General features: G+C 36.6%; 1 protein-coding gene across 1 annotated transcript in view; it reads left to right on the top strand.

Annotated features, from left to right (window-relative positions):
* Window positions 1-17764, top strand: part of RNF217 (ring finger protein 217) — a 118728-nt gene that overhangs the window by 57057 nt on the left and 43907 nt on the right. The window lies entirely within an intron of this gene.

The raw sequence follows: 17764 nt of genomic DNA, 5'->3' as shown, positions 1-17764 counted from the left end.
TAATATATAAGTATATAAAATTATATGTATGTGTGTATATATGTATATTTAATAACTCCAATGACTGAAAGGGCCTAGAGGCAATGATACTCCAGGGGAAATAAGAGTATTTGAAGCTTCGATCTTGGTTTCAAAATATTATTCCCCACTAAAAGAAATAGGGTTCTTTGGAGAATCAAGTGATTCTAGCTCTAGGATAAGGAATTATTCAAAACTAATGCAAACTTGTCAAAAGGACGCTGACTTAAAGAGGTCCCCAATGGCCAAATTTGGGACAATTTGAATGATGGTAATGGATTGTAACACAATGAATAAAAAAGTAAATGCCAAGTCTATAGTGATATTTTTTTTTAAATGTGGTGTGAAAAATACTCTTTAAGAAGAATACCAGCTAATAAATGTAGGAGGAATAATAGAACTAGAAAAATCACCATTTTGCAACCCCCAGTGCAATATCTGATTTAGAGAAGGATCATCAATGGATGGTAAAACCGTTGGGTAGTGTTATTGGGGAACAAAATATAGTCACATGGTTAAGTATCAATTACAAATTACATATTAATTACAAGGGAAAAAAGTACTTTTATAATAGAGAAATCTGGCAGATATCATGATCACCAAATGATCAAACTTATCACCAATAATGGAGCAAACTGACAGTGTGTGCTTCTTGATCTGACACCATGGGAAGTACACATCACCAACAATGTCTAAGTCAAATTTGATTATTAGGAAATAATGAACAATTTCAGATTGTGGAACAGTCTGCGAAACAACTGACCTGAATTTCTCAAAATGTTAAGAACACATTATTTTTTAAAAAGCTGAAGGATTGAAACAGATGAAAGAGAAATGACAACCCATGGACTGTATGATCCTTGATTGGATCCTGAATGATTTTTAAAAAGCAGCTATGAAGAACATTTAGGGGACAATTGGGGAAATATGAATATTGAATGTGTATTAGTCAGAAATGTTTTATCTGTGCTAAGTTTCCTGATGAGATGATTATACTGTGATTAAGTAAAAGAATGCCCCTGTTCTCTTCAATGGTTAAGCAAAAAAGAAGGAAAAAAATCAAAGAGGGATGTGTGTGTGTGTGTGTGTGTGTGTGTGTGTGTGAGAGAGAGAGAGAGAGAGAGAGAGAGAGAGAGAGAGAGAGAGAAAGATTTGGAATGTTTCGAAGTTGAAAGCTGGAAAGAAATTTGCGGGACAGATTATGCCATGCATTCTTTCAAAAAAAAAAAAAGTGCTTTAGCAGATTCTTTGCCAGTACAGGGTTTAGTGAAGACTTTGATTTTGCAAAAGAAACATGGAATTGAAGGCAATCAGTGTGTTCCCTAAAATATGGGAAAGATCTTGGTTAAATGTTTTGAAAATATGCAATCAAATAATACTGAGACATTAAAATGAAAATCTCTCTAGGTTGCTATTTCAGGTGGACACCCGGCTCTTTCTCCTTGAGAATTACCTGTCACCATCTGTTTATTGGGAAAATGAATAATCCTTGGCTAAAATAATGTACATTAAGATAATAACGTGTTGCCATTTTTGCATATCAGATTGAAGGCACAGTTTGCCTCGGGGCTCAGTCAGCTTTATGCAGAACTGCACAATAAGCCTAGGCAAGGACCTCACGTGCTGTGAAGGCACTCCACCTGCCTCCAAAGCCAAGCACTGTTCCCTCTTCACGTTGTTCTTCGTGTGCAGCCCTGCTGGGCTGTTTCCTGTGCCAGACTTCCCACCATCAGCGGGGTTTTAGACAGAGCTGTTTATCGTAATGATAAACAACTGCCAGTGCAATTAAGAGACACCGTCTGGCTTGGGGTCAGACATCTGCCAAGGCTTTGATTATTCTATTTCAATTTATTTCAACAAACAAATACCAAGTGCTTACTGTATGCAGGGCAAGGTCCTGGTGCTCCCTGGGATACCAAGATAAATAAAATGTGGTATGTGCCTATGAGAAGTATATAATCCAGGGAAGGAGGGCTTGGGACAGTTACATCAATATCTAGTATTAAAAGGTAGAGAATGAGAAGTGATTTAAGAGGCAGACAAACAATATCCTATGAGCATTTGGTATTCAGAGGTACCTTGTATTTTAGTACTATCATGCAGGTCTTTCTCAAAATGGAGGATTGGAGCCCAGTCATCCAGATGGTTTGGGACATTTACAGAACCATGATTCATGGATGTGAGATCTGGTTGGGTTTTTTTTCTTAATTGCCCTACTTTCTGATGTTAATTATTGCAGCTAGGCTGCCAACTAAACATCTGTTCAGGGTTGGATTCTGGATACAGGCTTGTTGCTTTGGCTCATCTTGCTGGAAACTATTCTTACTTCACATGGAATATTATATAATCTCCATGAATACTGTATAGTGTGTATAGACCATCAAACTATTACAGGTCAGCACATGGCTAGAAGATTCACAGAAAAGAAGAAAACAACACATAAATATACTAATATATATTAAAACTTAAAATTAGTAAAAAAAAATTTAAACCACATACATTAAAATAATAATATTGCCATTTTTGCTTATCACAGTAAAGGCAAAAGTTTTGGAGATTTGTGTTGTTTTGGTTTGCTTTTTTTTTTTTAAGTTGTTTTGTTGAGGTCATATTGGCTTATAACATGGTGTAAATTTCAGGTGTACATTATTAGTACATTATTATATTTCAGCTTCTGTATAGAGTACCTCATGTTCACCACCAATAGTCTGGATTTTATGTATGCCACTTTACCCCTTTAGCCCTCCCTCCACCCTTCGCTTCCCCTTTGAAAACCACCAATCTGTTCTCCTTATCTATGTGTTTGTTTATCTTCCACATATGAGTGAAATCATATGGTATTTGTCTTTCTGTCTGACTTATTTTTCTTAGCATAGCACCCTCAAGTTCCATCCTTACTGTTGCAAATGGCATGATTTTGTCCTTTTTTATGGCTGAGTAGTATTCCATTGTATATGTATACCACATCTTCTTTATCCATTCATCCATTGATGGGCACTTGAGTTGCTTCCACATCTTGGCTATTGTGAATAATGCTGCGGTGAACATAGGGGTGCATGTATCTTTTTCAGTTATTGATTTCACGTTCTTTGGATAAATACCCAGTAGTGGAATAGCTGGATCACATAGTATTTCTGTTTTTAATTTTTTGAGAAATCTCCATATCATTTTCCATAGTGGCTGCACCAGTTTACGTTCCCACCAGCAATGTATGAGAGTTGCCTCTTCTCCACATCCTCTCCAAAACTGCTTATTTCTTGTTTTGTTAATTATAGCCATTCTGACTAGTGTGAGGTGATATCTTTTTGTAGTTTTGATTTGCATTTCCCTAATAATTAATGACGTTGAACATCTTTTCATGAACAGACATTTTTCCAAAGAAAGTATACAAATGGACAACAGGCACATGAAAAGATTGCTTGTTTTTTTAATGATGGTACTCACAGAGCAAGCTATGGTAAAATGGTTGCTATCATAGACTGTAAATAAATATGGCTTTTAGAAAGCAGTTTAGCAATATGTGTCAGAAGTCTTACAATAATTCTGTACTTTGACCCAATAATTCCAATTCTGGGAATCTGTCCTAAGGAAATAATCTGAAATACATATGCATAGGGGCTGGCCCCGTGGCTTAGCAGTTGAGTGCGCGCGCTCTGCTACTGGCGGCCTGGGTTCGGATCCCGGGTGCGCACCGATGCACCACTTGTCAGGCCATGCTGTGGCGGCGTCCCACATACAGCAACTAGAAGGATGTGCAACTGTGACATACAACTATCTACTGGGGCCTTGGGGAGAAACAGGGAAAAAAAGGAGGAGAATTGGCAACAGATGTTAGCTCAGGGCCGGTCTTCCTCAGCAAAAAGAGGAGGATTAGCATGTATGTTAGCTCAGGGCTGATCTTCCTCACAAAAAAAAAAAAAATACATCTGTATAAAGGTGTTCATCGCCACATTATTTGTAATAGCATAAAATTAGAAACAGCCTCCACAGGTTAACTGTGGCTTCTCTACTTTTTGAAATATTATACAACATTCAGAAACGATGATTACAGATGGTAATAACATGGAAAATGCTGATGTTCTGTTATGAGGAAAGGCACGATAATTTAGAAAGCATGAAGGATAAATATAGTATATTCTAGAAGGAAACATATGAAAATGTTAACATTTGTCATATTTGGATGATAAGACAAAGCCTAATTTTTCCACTTTTTCTGTTTTCCAAATTTCCTTTACAAAATCATTCATCAGCTGCACAAACACAAGTATCCCCCAAGACTACCATTGAACACTACCCACACTCCAGGCCCCCAGGATAACTGATATCTATTTTTCTACTAGTTCTAGCAAGTGAGGCCCAAACCAGATCTATTTGGTTTAGGGGGGAAAAATATGTTTCTATTCTCCCTCAAAAAATGATGAGATTATTCAACAGTTAGATAAAATTTATGTACTTCTGTTTAATATACAGTAGAGATCCAGCGAAATTTTGGTCAGCCAGCAAAACTTCTGGCAACCGCTGCATTAAAAAACAAAAACAGAAAAAACAGTGTTGTTTATTCAGAGCACCTTAGGAATACTTTGGAGGAATTGGACTAGGAAGAACAGGCAGGCCAATAGAGAGGGCCAGAAGTGTTTTCTTCCCTCCATCCCAGCGTTTTTTCTTTCGGTTAGCACATTAGGTGCACCAGCTGAGCCTGTGGCCAGCCAAGGATGTGGCTATTGCCCTTAAGAGAGGCAGGACTTCCGGCCTGTGTGAGGTCTCTGCCCTAGTAGTTGTGACTGATCATTTCTATCTTAGACCTACTGAGCAAGGCCAATTTGGCTGTCACCGCCACCCCCACTCCAAGAACCCCTTAAAATAGTCCAGAACAGGACGTTAATTATTCTACCTACAAGGCCACATTTTACACTAGAGAAAACAAACAAAATCGCATTTCCTGCCCTATGATAGATGCTGTTCTTGGGCTAATGGCCCCTCTCCCCTTTGTCGGCTGTATCTCTGCTTCCTGCTTGACCCATTAGCCTTCTGTGGCTGGACACCCATTACCTGATCATTCCCTGGAAAACCAACACTAGCTATATTAACCTCTTTTTGAATTTCAGCAAATATTTATTAAGCGCCTCCTCTGTGCCAGGTAGTAAGTGAGGTATTTAAGATGTGAGAATAAACAAGGCAGAGTGCCTGCCCTCAGAGAGTTTATAGGATAATGGGAAAACAAGCAGCCACTCTGGAGTGAGAGAAATACAGGCTGTTACAGGTGATTAGGGATTGCTTGGTACATTGTTGGGGGATTAGGAAAGTCCTCCAAAAGGATTTGACATGGCAGACTAGTGTATGCTGGGGCGTGGCCTGCAGTGGGGCAATGGCAATAAGGAGTCCAGAAAAGTAGTTAAATCATGAATGGGGTCTTTAGTTCACATGCTAGGCCATTTTCACTTAATCCTGAGCACAAGGGTGTTATTGAAGTATTTTAATTAGTGGAGTGTCATGATCAGATTTGTGTTTTAGAAACAGTTCTCCAGAGCCTGGACTAACTTAGTGGCAGTGGAGCTCAGAAGATGTAAAAGGTTCTTTGAAGTGTGAATAAAGTAGAATTTTTTTGATTGATTGGTTGAGGGAGAGATGAGGCAGAAGAAAAGTTAGGATGAGATAATATTTTGTTTTCTGGTTTCTTTGCCATTCACTTGATAAGGAACGTGCAGGAAAGTGGGTTGTCAGGGAAAGATGGGAGACGATGAGTTTGGTTTTAGGCTGAGTTTCAGGTGTTTAGTGAGAGACATCGAGTAAGGAATTGCATTTAGGTATCAGAAGCTCAGAAGAGAGAGATCTGGGCTGGAGGTTTACATGGGAAGCCTTCAGCATATGCGTGGAGTTGAAAACATAGAGAGGGAGGAATAACACTCAGAAAGATTACTCAATGAGAACAATCTGTTATAATCTGAACCTTGGAGACTTGGAAGCTTTAAGGAATAGACATAGGAAGAATCCACAAAGGGGACAGAAGGAAGTACTGAGAGCAAAGAGAATGTGATGTCATAGGACTCAAGGAAGAAGCAGAAGTCATCAGTGTCCGTGCTGCAGAGGAGGCAAGTAAGATCAGGATTCACAGGGGCATTTATGAGAAGGTTGTTGGTAATTTTGTAGAGGGTGATGTAAAGTGGAGAGGTGAGATAAATAGCAGTCGGTTTTTAAATGTGGACACAGAGACAAGAACATTAAGTAATCTTTCAATTAGCTTAGCTGAGAATCGAAGGAGAATAAGACGTAGAAACTAAGGCCCTTGGGTCCTAATGAGCTTTTATTTGGTTTTGGTTTTATGGTGGGAGAAACTTGAGCATGTTTATATGCTTGATTGTCTGAAGTTACCAGAGAGAGTTGAGATCACTGATGAGGCAGGTAGAAATAGTCATCTTGGAAAGCTTGAGAGGTCCTGCTTTCTACCAAAGAGGAAGGAAGGATGGAAGAGAATGCACCTCCTTATGGGTGGGGAACAAAAAAGTGAAGGTATTCTTATCTGACCAAAGTAGATTTTACCCTGTCAAGTGGGAGAGGAGGTTGTTGATTGCCTGTGTATCAGTCAACTGAAAGGGAAGGTTGGGAGTGAGGCCTTGAGGAGGGAGGTGAAAATTAGAAATGGTTCTAGGTGAGGAAGGGGTGACCCAGAGGGGCCCAGAGAAGGGAAAGGATGCTGCTCCATGATGACAACCCAGACGAGCTTGGAGACCATCTGCTTGTCTATAGGACTGAGCCTGGAGAAGGGAGATGATGGTTAGACTGCTTATGATTATCGAAATATCATTTTAGAAAGGCATTTAGTGCTTTTGATGGAGCATTTAAGAATTCTTGGTGGCCACTAGCAACATGGCAGTATTATTCCAAGTGAGTAATTGTGCCAAGTCTGGGTAGGCATCTGCAGGGGCATAGTGACAATGTGTCCAAGCTCTGGCAGTGACTAGGTTTGAATTAAAGCTTCAGTACTTTCCTTCTGTGTGACTTCAGGCAAATTATTCTTCTATGCTTTGGGATCCTGGTAGGGTCTTTATCAGGAAAAAATGAAGTGATCAATGGAAAGTGCTTAGAACAGTGCCTGGCTATTAACATTCAATAAATATTAGTTGCTGCTATCACGGTCATCATCATTCAGTTCACTGTGACAATACCAGAAGTTTCTGGGAAGTTTTTTAAGCCCTTACTATAGAGCACAAACATGTCATCACTACTCCACTTTTCTGCGGTAGAAAGAATGACAAAAGGCACTGTGCATTCCTCTTTTGAGAGGATAAAACTAAAACAAATATTAAAAACCTTTCCCTGGTTTTTAAAAAAAATAGAGAATCAAAGTTAAGTGTTTATCAAGTCAGTCTTTTTAGTAGGCAAGTTTCCATATTCAGTCCCTAGACCCTCAGGAATCGTACTGCTTTCCTGGGTGACCTTGACCCTGTAGAAGACCAGATGGGTGTGTGAATAACATAACTGCCCAAATCTAATCTCCCTTATGGGATGGAAAACATTAAAACAAATACAAAAGAACCATGATGTACCAATAGTACAGTAGCATTATTTTCACATGCAGAGAGTAATAGTGCCCAGGACATAGTAAATATTTATTAAATGAATTGTTGAATGAACATGACATCATTTATACTATTGTTAATACAATTTATAGTTTACTTATTTATCTTAACCTCTCTTTTTTGGTCCAGCATCTGTTTAGGCATATGATGAAATCTAGGGATCTCTGTCCGCAACAATACATAGGCAAACAACACACAAAAGATAATTTCAGGACCCAGGTTAGGATCCCTGGGTATGTATATACTCTGTGTAGTTCCAAAAGGATTTAATTTCTAAAATATGTATTATGACAAAATTTATTGTAATTCAATATAAAAAAGAGATAAGAGCATATAATGCAACTGGAAATGATATTAATACAAAATAGTATTTATATATAAAGTATTTATATAGTATATAAAGTATATAGTATTTATATATATAAATGCTATATATATAGTATATATAGTACTATATAAGTACTATATAAAAACATTTAAATTATGTTATTTTCCCTTTACAATTGTCCCTACATTTGATTTATAAGAGAAAAGTATAAGAATTTTTAAGAACAACTTGATTTTCAGTTTTACTTATGATTATTTACTCTGTTAAAATATTGTGCTGTGTTTCTACTATTTTCATGTAGTTCACAGTCTTCTGATGTGGTCTCTATCTTACCGTCTTCCTATATACTTTATCTAAGCTAGTTTTCTCAGGTGAATTGTTATTTCAATCAGAAACCTCACATTTGAGCTATCTCAGTTCTAAACATGAGCAATATTTACCTTGTTGGCCAATAGCAAAGTCAAGAGGTTTTCATTGTATTGGAGTCACCTAAAGAAATGCAAAAGCTCAGTTGAAGCAGAGTAGGATTTTCTAGAATGTATTTGCAGTACACCAAGACATTTAGCACTGAGTATTCCAATCATTTTTCAATCTAATCACAAAACTCTTCAGTAAGAGTTTGTAGTAAGAGTGAGAGTTTATAGTATATTCATTCACCGTGCAAGTCTTTTCTGAACACTTCTGAACACTTCTATCCCAGTCCTATTTTTAAAAGAGATTGCTGTACTCCTGGAATAAGATTTCTCTTTACTTTGGAAGTATTAAAATTCAAACATCAAAAGAGAAGACAGTTTTTGAAAAACATATTTTTTTTCTCTTTTCATGTTGAAATACACTGAGGAAATTCGGTCATCCTACACTGAACAGTCTTTTATATCTGGAAATAATGAATAGAAGCCAGAGAGCAGGAAATTGTATTTTTCTTTATTAAATCTAAAATCTCCAGGTAATTAGCAGACTATTCCTAGAACTGGATGGATGGTGCACAAAGATACTTTGTTTTGGCTTGAAAAAGCTCTGTTGAAATTGCTCTTTTTAAGTTAAAGAACTATGTTAACTTGGTTTGACGTCTAGGAAAGCATTGACGCTTGCCAATACTGAAAGACCAAAACCTATAGGAAAAAGAAAAAAAAACATTTAATGGTTGTGAGTAAAAATATAGAACATAGATTTTTTAAGTGTCAAACTTGGACTTCCTCCAGATTTACAAGTAGTATCGTAAGGAGTGATTTTGTTGTTCTATTTGTTAAACAATTTTCAAGAAGAAAAGTTTTTGGGTTTGTTTTTAAGCTATTTTGACATGAGCTCTGTAAGAGGAACATTGCTGTCTGTGAATTAGCTGAGATGACGGTGGCACTGTGTGAGATGGGATTCCTGAAGGGTTTGGTTTACTTAGGACGTGGCTTCTTTCTCCACTGCACACACCAGAGGGTTAGGACAAAGGCCAGAATTCATTAGTGCGGTGGTGTAGGATATAAACAGAGACTACCAAGGGTCTTCAGAAACAAACTTAAATAATGTTCATAATTCAGTTTTGGTAAGTAGAATCCTATATGCATAATTCTTAGTATCCTGTCTTGCTTTCAAGACCAATCCAAGATTTTGGTTACTGGTTTTGCTATCAATTCTAGATCTGTCATCTACTATAGTTCAGAAAACACTTATGCAGAAAAAAAAAAAATTTAGCTGGTAGAGTGCCTTGCCTATGCTAGGCACTGAGTAAATATTTGAGTATTGAGTTGAAACTAATCCATAGAATCATTTACAGCAAAATGATTTAAAAAGAAGTTGAGGGCCAGCCCGGTGGCTTAGTGGTTAAGTGCGTGCGCTCCGCTACTGGCGGCCCGGGTTCGGATCCCGGCCGCGCATCGACACACCGCTTCTCCGGCCATGCTGAGGCCGCGTCCCACATACAGCAACTAGAAGGATGTGCAACTATGGCATACAACTATCTACTGGAGCTTTGGGGAAGGAAAAAAAAGGAGGAGGATTGGCAATAGATGTTAGCTCAGAGCCGGTCTTCCTCAGCAAAAAGAGGAGGATTAGCACAGATGTTAGCTCAGGGCTGATCTTCCTCACAAAAAAAAAAAAAAAGAAGAAGAAGTTGAGATGAGAACAAATGAGCAAAGTCATAGGAGGAAAATGCCAATAAAAAGAGGGAAGAAGTGGCAGTATTAATTTCTGATGAGGTAGAGGTAAAATTTAAATGTAAAAATGCCAGATGGGGATAAGACTATTTACAAAGATATGTCATAAGTCTGTATGCATCGGGCAACATTGCAGTTAAATATATAAACTAGACGTTCAAAGATAATTTGAAAAAAAAATTATAGTAAGCAATTTTAATACTCCTCTTTCAGAATCGGATTGAGTAGATAAATGATCAATAAGCTCATAGAGAAACTGACTTAGACCATCAAAGCTGTGATTTAATTGAAATCTATGTAGACTCTTACCTCTGTGGATTAGAGTAAAAAATTTTAATGTCCAAGAAGCATTTTTAAAAAGATTATATAATTGGCTATAAATAAAACCTTAATATTTTTTAAATTAAGATTGTATAGTTCATTTACTGTATTCATAATCAAGTTGAAAATAAATAATAGAAAAAGTTACCAAAAATATCTTAACTGCGTAGAAATTAAGAAACACTTAAAGAGAAAGCGAAAACAGATTATAACCTGCCTAGAAGATAATGAAGAGAGAACATTTCACATCAAAATTTTTAGAATAGCAAAAACTGTATTCATTACTAAAAAGTGAAAGCAGAAAACAAAAGGATTAAGGAATCATCTCAAGAAACTAGGAAAAGAATAACAAAATAAAACAAAAGCAGGAAGAGGATAATACTAAAGATAAAAACCAAAAGAAAGAAAAACAAAAATTAAAAAAAAAAGGCAATGTAAAGGATAAGCAAGTCGAAAAGCTAGTTATTTTAACAAATAAAAGATAATTCTTTTAGAACCCTGATTTAAAGATCAAAGAAAGTAAAAGTAGACAAGATAAAGAGACAAGGTAGGAAAAATAGACAAGATGAGAAAAGAGATAAAACCACAGAGAGGCAAGAGGGGGACAGTGAGAGAATATTCAGTTGCAACAGAGGTGAAGAGCTAGGAAATAGATGCTTTCCTAGAAGACATAAACTAATGTCTTCTACTGTAGTCGGCCTGTTCAAGTTTCCCACTTCTTCTTGGGTTAATTTTGGCAATTTATAATTCTCAGGAGATTTTTCTTTTCAATTTCCTTTCTTTCAGTTTTACTGTGGTTGAGGATAATGCTGTCTCCCCAGTGGCCAGACCACACCTGTATGATGGCTTTGGTTTCTAGTTGTCACACTTTTACAAACCAATAAAGCTAGGAAGAAGGAAAGACTTCAAACAATACGTGAGGAATAGTTCAAGAAGTGGGGATGTTTTTTCTTGAAGAAAAGACTGAAGGGACCTGATAGTTGTCTTCAAGGATTTGAAGATCCCTTACCAAGAAGAGTGGGTAAACACATCCTATAAGGCCCAGGAGAGAATTAAAAACACCTTGCTGAGTACAGGGAACACCTCTGGGGAACTACCAGATTGCTCTTCTGGGCCAGCATGTCCATTTTGCAATAATTTTCCTTGAATCTATTACCTTCAATGTGCCCAGGCTTAAGTCAAGGGCACTGATTTGCCTACTCGTAAGTCCTCAAAATCCCCTTGTATTGCAAAACTTTACTTTCTTATTTCACTTTCCAGAGTTGTTAAGAGAATTTACTGTGATTTGGGGAAGGGCAGAATAATTTTCCATAACTAAACCACCAATGGCTTTTGCTTTTGCTTGCTTTTGGCATTTTTAGGATATTTAAGCATATTTTGAAGGCCAACAGAAAGAAACCAATGAAGAGAGAGAGATAGAGGTTATAAAAGGTTTATTGTGGGTTCTTTAAAAGTTTTTAAAGCTTAAAGTTGTTTTTAGTATCTGAAATTTTCACTTGTCTCTTTTTACTGAAATTAAACTCGGACAAAAAAAATTTTAAGGCTTCCCTCTCTCACTAAGAGTAATACTACTTATTAGTCTGTGATACTGGCTCGACTAAAAATATTTCCAATGCCATTTCGTGTCTATTACTATGAACTATGTATCTACATTTCCGTATTTATATGTCTTAGTGCTTAAGCTAGGATGTATTTCCATTCTTGGTTAATTTTATAAGAAAGTAGGGGCACTTTTGATGTAAATGTATATGATTTATTTATCTTATGTCCCTCAGCATTCAGTCCTACTTACTGGAATACAGTATATTCGTGTAATTTGTACTTTTATTTATCTCCCCTTACATATATGCTTTGGAGGAAGAACACTGAATTATGAATGAGAATGCTGAATTATGAATTATGAATGATTGCAGAATTGAAAATGTTCTCAAATAAGAATTAAGCATAAAAGAGTTTTTAATTTCTAAAATTAATTTTGTGCAGTACTGCTTTCTAAGCATCAAGGAAGATAAATATTAGCAAACTTTTGTGCCATTTTCCCTATCTGCCAGGTACTGTTTCAGGTATTTTATATAAATTAACTCATACAATCCTCTAAACAACCCAGTTTGGTTGGTGTTTTCCAACCAGACGGAATTTTACAGGTGCAGATGCTGGACAAGAGAGAGGTGAAGGAACTAGTAGGGAGAGGCAGCACCAATTTGATCTGGAATCTACTCTTTTAACTACTACACTCTATAGCTTTTTCAGTTAGAGCTAAAGCTTAGAGAGGTTAAAGGCACTTGGGTCTTTTTGTAAGTTAGAGTACGTGTTATACAATTTTAGAGCTAGCAGGGAATCCTGAGAGAGTTGCTGGTGTGTGTCCCTGGAACTCAAGGACACGAAGCCACATCAACAGCACCAGAACCTTGTGTCTGATTCCATTTTGGGGTTCTTTTCATAAATCACCTGTATAGTGTCTTTATTTTCTGATTGTACAAAATTAGAATATGTGATTTAGATTAATGTAATGATGGAAAAAAAAGAATGGAGAACATTTAAACAAAGTTAACTCAAAATTTTTTCTTTCAAAAGTATTTCTCTCTAAGATGTAACCAAGTATCTAGTCTGTTCAGAATTTCTTCCTTTTAAAAAGTAAATTCTATCATAGTTAAAAGAATATGTGCTCATTCCGTTTGAGCACACATTATACATTTCGCTTTCGGTCTAAATAGTGATTTGCATTGAAAAAATCTCTTCGTGCTAATATTCTTTAGGGACTGATGAGAATTTTGGAGTTATCTTCTTAAAAATCAAGATAAGATATTGAATCCTAAAAAATTGATTTTAGAATCAGCTTGTAATTTTGAAGCTACCTTCCCCTCAAAAAAAAAAGGAGAAAACTGCTGGAAATTTTGTTGAAGTGGCCTTAGATCAATATGCACTGAATTTACATGTTTACTCTCTTAAGTCTTCCAGTTCAAGAACCTGATACATCCTTCCACTCATTTGCTTCTTTTCATTTTCTCAAAAATATTTCAAATATTTGTGTGTAGAGGTATTATAAATCTTTTGTTGGATTTATTCATACTTGACGTTTTTGATATTGCTATAAATGATATTTCATAAATATTATTTTCAAATTGCTTGTCACTACTGTATGGAAGTACATTTTGGTTTTTTTTATATTGACATTCAGCAAACTTATAAATTCATTTATTAATTCTAATAGTTTATCTGTAAATTATTTTGGATTTTCTGCATACACAGTTTTGCAATCTGTAAGAAATGGGAGATTTTATGTCTTCATTTCCAATTGTTTTATTTTCATTTCTCTTTTTCTCTTCTTGCATTGGCTGTGAGCTATAGTCATTGTTGAATAATGGTGGCAGTGCATACTTGCCCCTTTTCCAGTCTCAAGAAGAAAGCTTTCACTGTTTCACCATGGAGAATAATGATTACTGTAGATTTTCTTGCAGATGCTCTTTATCAGATTAAGGAAGTTTTCATCTCTTCATGTTGAACTTATCAAATACTTTTCTTCTTTCTATTGAGATAATCATATGATTTTTCTCCTTTATTCTGTTAATGTGTGAATGATATCAATTGATTTTTGAATGTTAAACCAACCTTGCATTCTTGGAATAAACTCACTTTGATCATGATACATTTTTTTAATGTACCATTCGGTTGGTTTGCTAATATTTAGTTTAGGATTTTTGCATCTATATATATGATGAGGTCAGTCAGTAATTTTACTTTCTTTCAGTGTCCTTATTGGGATTTAGTGTCAGGATTATGCTGGCCTCATAAAACAATTTGAGCAGTGATCCTGCCCCCCACCCTTTTCCTTATTCTCTAAGAGTAGTTATATAATATTGGTGTTATTTCATCCTTAAATTCTCAGTAGAATTTACCAGCAAGGCACCTGGAGCTGAAGTGTTTTATGTGGGAATATGCCTTTTTCCTCTGTTGCTTGTAAGATTCTTTGTGTTTGGTACTTGGCACTTTTACTTGATGTGCCTGAGTGTGATTTTCTTTATATTTATCTTCCTTAGGGTTGAGAGAACTTCTGGGATATTCAAATTGATGTTTTTCATTAGCTTTTTTTTTTTTTTTTAATTCAAAGGCATCTGCACAATGCTCTGTAATAGCTGCTGAGTAAACAAAAAAGCATCTTTATCGGTAAAGCAGCCACCTTCCTCTAATCAGTGATAAGAAGGTTATGGGGAAATCCATGAACCTGAAAATGAATCTGCCTCTATGGTGCTCCACGAAGTAATTAATGCACAGAAAGAGCTTAGAACAGTGCTTGACGTGGCTTAGGAGATGCTGTATACATTTCATGATTGTTGGTACTGCTTTTGTTGTGGTATTCTCTTCTCCTTTGCCGTATTGACATGTTCCATTTTTTTTTTAATAATTTTATTTATTTATTTTTCCTCCAAAACCCCAGTAGATAGTTGTATGTCATAGTTGCACAGCCTTCTAGTTGCTGTATGTGGGACGCGGCCTCAGCATGGCCGGAGAAGCGGTGCGTCGGTGCGCACCCGGGATCCGAACCCGGGCCACCAACAGCGGAGCACGCGCACTTAACCGCTAAGCCACGGGCTGGCCCTGACATGTTCCATTTTTAAGGAAAGAGGAAATCTGAAATCCCTTGGTGTCAAGTGAACACAAGCCGTGGCACCCTGTAACTATCAGGATGAACACTTAAAACCAAGATCAGAGTCTTAAACCATACATTTGATAAATTGAGCTTCGAAGTCCAAGATTTATACTTTCTCTGTCCTTTTCCTTCAAGATTTAATTACTTAATCTGCCATTTTTCCAGAGGTCTCTCTCACCTGTGTCACTAAATTACTTCTGAGTTCTCCCAGGTGGCAAATTAGCCATCTAGCTTGAGCACTAAGTGGATAACAGTGTCTCTTACTAACACCCTTGGAGATTGTTTTAGAGTTAAGTAATTTTGTTTTACAAGAATGGGCATGTTTTATTCAGAGAATTGGAGAGCATATTTTTCAGTGATAAATAGTTATGTTAGCATTGAATACAACAGAAATTTAAAATACCTTTGTTTTTGGTATATTAAGTACATAAAACTCTGGGAACAGAAGTTAGATGGCATATTATTTAAACTGTTAAATTGATATTAAAGAATTATTGTCATTTGGGTAGATACTTGGTATCATATTTATGTTTTTTAAAAGTCTTCTTTTTTCTTTAGACCCATACTGAAATATTTATGAATGAAATGACATGATGTCTGGTATTTGCTTCAAATAATATGGGAGGGCTGTATGGGTCAGGGCACAGAAAAAACAAGATTGGCCAAGAGTTGATAATTGTTGAAGCTGGGGAATGAGTATTTAAGGTTTCGTAATACCAATCTGCCAACTTTTGCATATGTTTATGATTATCCCTAATAAAAAAAATTTTAAACATTGGGTAAAATATTAAATGAATTAGTGCCATCAAATCCCAAGTTGCTAGAAGAGGCTATCAACACAAATTTAATTACTGTAGTCTCAAGTTCCATGAAAGCAAAATTCATGGCTTAAGCTACTTTATATCCTGGACCCTTACATCCTTTACCTGTAATATTATAGAAGTGCAATATATATTTTGGGGATGAATTAATGATCTTTACTCTTGTTACTATAATAAATTTGCAGTGAATCATTTCCAGCAAATATCACATATCCATGTAAACTATAGAAGGTGGACTCTATAGATGAAGAAGATGAGTTGGAGGCTAAATTAAAACATTGACCTGGGAGTAAAAAATTCTGGCTCTTATCCCCTAAACTATGCTGCTCCCCAATAAACAAGTCACTTGAGATGGCCCAAGTGAGCTCCTTCTGTGTGGAATGAAAAGAAATTGTCTTTCACTTGCTGAAAGCTGAAGTTTTCTATTTTCATAGAAATATAGTCCAGACTCCGAAGAGGTTTCATGCTCTGGTCGCGTGCTCTGATCTCGGTTCATCTGTACAGCCTTATCTTTTTTTACTCACACTTTGTGATCTAATTACTTGTCTTTCGGTCCCTCTAAGGCTGTCATCTTCAGTTAGGATGCACGGACCTTAGGGCAGTGGACATTTGATCCCCCTGGGATGTGGGAAGAACATGGGTATCCCTGCTGTAAGGTGCTCTACTCTCTTACCTCCACACCTTTGCCCATGTTGTATCTTCTGTCTGCTTGAAACACCTTCACCCTTGTTTGGCTAAGTCCTACTAATCTTAAGATCTCACTTGAAACCTCACTTCTTCCAAGAAGCCTCTTCTGAACCTGCTCCCAGTGTGAGGTCACCGAGCCTCCCCCATAGCCTCGCCTGATGCCCTGTACTGGCTCTGTCAGCACACTCACCACTTTGTATCATGGTTTCCTCTTTATTGATGGGCACTTGCAAAGCCCTAGTGCCTAACCCGGGGCCTGGCTCAGAGTCGACCTTGACAAATGTTGACAGAATGTTAAAAGAGGAAACATTGATTAATTTTTAAAATGTTTTATATGCTTCATTAAGCCAGTTTCCTATAACATCACACATGGCTTTTGTCTATTTAAAAATCTTCTAAAGACTCCCATCTTGAGTTATAACCAAAAATAATTTATTGTAAAACATAATTTGGGTTATAATAACATTATCTTAACTTAAGTGTAATAATAAAATCTGAATGTAACTATAAGCAGACTCATCAAAAAAAGTAGAAAAAATTGCTTTGGGATAATATTTGAAAAACCTCTCTGGACCATGTTTTGTACAATAGTAGCATAAAAATTATGTTAGCAATTTACACTTTTAATAGGTCGGTACTAATAAGGAGGTTTATCCAAGGTCAAACTCTTTCATTTCATTACTGGTCTGGTTCATGTCTTTTACTGTGTTAAATATATTGTTCCCACGCATCCTTCAGCCTGTAGCTTCTTAAGTACTTTTCCTCAAGTCTGTGCCAGGTAGACAGCAAAGTTAAAGAAAAGTTTCTATGAGTTTAGAGGTTTTTTAAACTGCTCTGTAGGGTGATGTTTTAATTTTCCCAGACCGTGTGGCTTTTCCCCATTCCTGCCTCAGTCCTCACAGCGGGCTTTTCTCTTTAGGGTCGACATGTTTTGCGTTCTCAGAATGTCAAGAAATGGTTTAGCACTGTTTGCCATTCGGAGTTTTCAGTACCTCCCTCTGCTGTGTTAGGATGGGCCAAAAGAGATTATGATGCCATGAATATAGAGTTCTTGGTTACCACTTATGGAAAACATGCGAGGTATTCCTTATTTCAAAGTAGTTTATTTTCTAATTTAGTTGTGTCCACCCTTTGTGCTTTAGTCAAGGACTGTAATCTTTAATGCTAGCCGTATCTAGAATCCTATACCAAAGGCTAAATATAGCAGTCCAGTATAT

The sequence above is a fragment of the Diceros bicornis genome, chromosome 23, assembly GCF_020826845.1.
Source record: "Diceros bicornis minor isolate mBicDic1 chromosome 23, mDicBic1.mat.cur, whole genome shotgun sequence".
Lineage (NCBI taxonomy): Eukaryota > Metazoa > Chordata > Mammalia > Perissodactyla > Rhinocerotidae > Diceros > Diceros bicornis.
Note: the sequence above shows the minus strand (reverse complement) of the source record. Positions and strands in the feature narration are given on the sequence as shown.